This window comes from Aphis gossypii, chromosome X (genome assembly GCF_020184175.1).
Source record: "Aphis gossypii isolate Hap1 chromosome X, ASM2018417v2, whole genome shotgun sequence".
NCBI classification, from domain to species: domain Eukaryota; kingdom Metazoa; phylum Arthropoda; class Insecta; order Hemiptera; family Aphididae; genus Aphis; species Aphis gossypii.
In genome coordinates, this window is record NC_065533.1 from 594,005 (window position 1) to 598,283 (window position 4,279).

The 4,279-nt window shown below is 25.3% G+C and overlaps 1 long non-coding RNA gene across 1 annotated transcript; it reads left to right on the forward strand.

Moving 5' to 3' along the window:
* Positions 1–498: 498 nt before the first annotated feature.
* Positions 499–2,703, forward strand: LOC126551534 (uncharacterized). Its single transcript, XR_007605460.1, has 4 exons — positions 499–631; positions 2,363–2,438; positions 2,498–2,548; positions 2,632–2,703. It is a non-coding gene; the product is annotated as an uncharacterized LOC126551534 (long non-coding RNA).
* Positions 2,704–4,279: the final 1,576 nt, after the last annotated feature.

Consider the following 4,279-nt stretch of genomic DNA (forward strand, 5'->3'; position numbering starts at 1 on the left):
ACCAGAAAAACAATGTATTTATTAGATAAATGAGTATAAAAACAAGTCCCTTTCACATCGATTGCTAAAAACACACTAAATCAGAATTTACAGAATTTAAAATAAAATATATAATCGAATAGTTGTTGCCAATAACTATAGGTAGAAAGGAAGGTATAGAAAAAAATGTATTTTGATATTTTGTTGCGCGTGTCAGCAATTACTAAGATAACGATTACAATTTCAAAAATCCAAAAGAAATGTATTTTGATATTTCGTCGCGCGTGACGCCAATTAGTAATAAGACGGCTGGAATTTCAAAAGGCCAAAACATTAGATATAACAATGAATAGTATCTATGACTTAGACCCACAACGAACAGCATCGGTAGAAAACTGGTAAAATTATACAGCGAGTACAGGCAATAAATTACGATAGGTAATGATAACTAATTAAAAAAAAAAAAATAAATTGTCAAGGATAGGTACCTGAGACATTTATCAGTAGAGATAAACTTCTGATTTTGGCACACTCGTTAAATTACGAAAATAATTGGACCATTCGACGTTATACTTCATAGAAGATAGTACCTAACACTACGGCGATTTTTTTTTTTACAAAACCACGTTACGACTTACGTTCAAATAGAAAAGTAAGTACAATATTGAGGTAACTTTATATTTATATTTTATTTTTTTACTGGATAAGTAATGTTAGTAGGTACACAAACAATTAGAATTTCTTAAAATGCATAATATAATTTGCGATGTTTAAAAAATGTTTCATAAGATTTGCTGTCGTAAGTAATTCTTGAACAAATTTATATCGGAGTGACGTTTTATGAACCAGTTCAGGATTAAAATTATATTTTTAATTTTTAGTACCTATTATATTAAAGTTATAAAAGAAAAAATAATAGAATAGGATTTATTAAAAATAATATTTATAAATCATTATAATTTAAATTCCTAAAAAATTGGAAAATACAAATGCTTTTAATAATTTCTGTAACTAAATGTGTTTGAAACCCGTCATATACATATGCCATAGTATACTTAAATCAGAGGTTCCCACCAACCTATGGTCCGCAAACCATACCTACCTACAAAATTTAAACAAATATTTTAATTTTATATTAATTATATTAATTTAATATCTTTAATAGTAAAGGAAATACAAGCCCAAAAATCACATTAACGTATTTTTATAATTTTAATTTACTTTCGATAAAAATAATAATACAATATACATTTTTTTTTAATAATAAAAATTTGTGTTAAATTGTTGATAAATGTAAAACTTTTACTTAATCTTGAACAATAACAAACATTATAATATTATGTAAGCTATAATAAGAAATCATTATAAGGAATTTCACTATATTTTATTTATTCATAACCTAAATTCTAAAATGTGTAAAAAATTGATTCTTGGCTATAAGAATAAACAAAGTCTAAAATGTATAGTGGTTTGTGACGTATCGAAAGTTCTCCAAGTAGTTCACAGTGTCAAAAAAATTAAACAACTGATTTAAATATGTTTCAAAATAGTATAGACATAATAATTTGCATTTTGTACTCCATTCATTAATTTTACTAATTTTAATCTCAAAATATTATCCAATAAGATATATCTGTGTGACATTGTCACTGATGTCATGAATGCCTGTACGGGATCCCTTGCCCAACAATTGAATTAACTCACGATAACTACACACTGTTATACACACTTTTTTTTGTATAATATGTAAATAACAACAACGGTCATCTTTTAAAATTATATAGATTACTTTTTTCTGTATTTTCTACATATTTCTTTTAGTATTATAAATATTATTCACATATCAAACAATCATTAAGTTATTATTTAAATATTTTTATTTTAATAAATACCCATCAATGTTTTTTTCTATACAGCCATTTTTTTTATGTACTGCAAAAAAAATTGCACAATAATGAAATAATGAAACTACAAAATATAAGATATCAATGCCCCAATGCACATTTAATTTATTATTAATTTTTATTATGAATAATTTAAAAATTATTGATGTAATTTTCATGAAATTAAATAAATTCTATAATAAAAATAAATTACATAAGCATTTTTTAGCTAGTTTTATTTAAATGTATGTATTATCTCATCAAGATGATTAAATTAAAAATATATTTATTATATTATGTAGATACCTAATTATTTGATTATATATGCCTAACTCCGTCAATAAATCCTAATTATTTTATTTTTATGATTTTAACTCTATTCATATTATGCTAAACACAATACCATCATTCAACATTTTGGTCCTTAAATGATTTATAATTTATTAACATTATAAACTCTGAAATAATATATTAAATATAGTTGTTTATGTATTATATAGATGACGACCATAAATCATTATTATAATTATTATGGGGATAACGCTGCCCCCATAAATAAGGGTGAAGCAAAAACAAGTAATCATGCAAAAGTATTATTTAACTTAAAACTGGTTAATTTTTATTTATTTTTTTAGATGACAATCAAACAAAAAATCAAAAAAAAAAAACAAAAAAACCTAAACCGAGTATGTATATTGTATACCTATTGAGTATGCTATGTGATTAATTTCACATATCTAATTTATTTATTTTTTTTTTTTTTTTTAAGAATGTAAAACGTGTAATAAGGGCCACTATGGCCGCTGTAGACGGCAGCCCGTGGCATCTCTAAAAAAAAAAAGTTGGTATCCCTATTATATTGGATATTAAATTTTAATTACCTAATTAAGCAATAATTAACATGTATTTTGTTGTTTAAATCAGAATATGATATAAGCAATGTCGGCCACAGAGGCCTATGCTGGTGGCGTGATGAAAAGCCGGTAAATATTGAATTCAATAAAACAGTTTTCTGACTAGGTGCAATTTGAATATGATTATTTTAATAATACAATTTTTTAAATTTTAGAAAACAAAAACCAAGGACCTTAGAGCGGTCCTGGAATCAAAAAAAAAAAGAAATAGAAGTTTTTTTTTTTAATACTTAAATATCACTATGCACATATCGAATATTTAAATACAATAATATTTATACTAAGTTCCTGTTAATTATAATCAAACCATGTCTTCATTTAATTTATGTATCAGTGGAATATCCAAGAGAAAAGTTCAAACTTCAGGAAATATTAAATTGCTCTATAGTTAATTAAATAATAGGTATATGATAGTGCAATTATTGATATTGCAATTCAATTGAAATCATGGGCGCCCATTGGGGGGGGGGCGGCAAGATAGGGCACTTGCCCCCCCGGACAAAAAATATCATGGACTTGTAGCTCAATAAATATTACCATAATATTATTATTATCTTTATTAACTTACATTTGAGAATTTTTTTTATTTTGACACCCCCCCCCCTAAAATGTTACCTATGGACGCCCATGATTGAAATAACTAAAATGGCTCACTTTTGGTTTTCATAATCACACAATATCAAAATACATTCCACTACATTCAGACTCCCAAATATTTGCAACCAAATATTAAATGTGTATTTATTAAGGATTTTTTTTGTAATGTAACTAAACAACCACCCTCTCTCCCAAAAAAAATTCTGAATATCACTGATGTTCATAAAAAAAAAAAAAAATAGGACAACTATCAACTTCAAACACCACAATAGTGTACCACTAAAGAATATGTGTATACACTGAAGAATAAGTTTATTAAATATATGATATAGTCAAACTAGGCATTTTACTAAATGACAAATAATCAAATAAGTTCATTTTTTATTTAATTTCACTACCAGTCTAGACATTTAGTTAAATGATTTTAAGAAATTAAAAAATATAACGATATTTTCTATTAATTATTAGGTACTAATTAATTTATATATTATATAAAAAAAAACCATTAGTGATGATAGTGAAATTATATAAAAATGTAATTTAATAAAATGCCTGATTTGACTATATGCCTATCACATATACACTATTCATAAAACTATAGTAAATACAAAATATTATCTAATTCTGTTGTAGAACAAAGCAGACAATCATATGGAGGTGGAGGAGGACCATCGACTTATAAGTTTTGAATAAAAAAAAAAAAAAAAATCGTTTTAGTTTTTTTTTTACATCCTACTTATCTACCTACATTCATCATGGATCATTAAAAAAAAAAAAAATTCTACCTATAAAAATTACAAAATGTTATAGTACCTGTTCTTATTATACGTTGACTAGTTGGTTGTGAATGAGTTGCTGGTTGAAGCAGGCAGATATGTTAGCCAGCATAACGTATGCAGACATGCA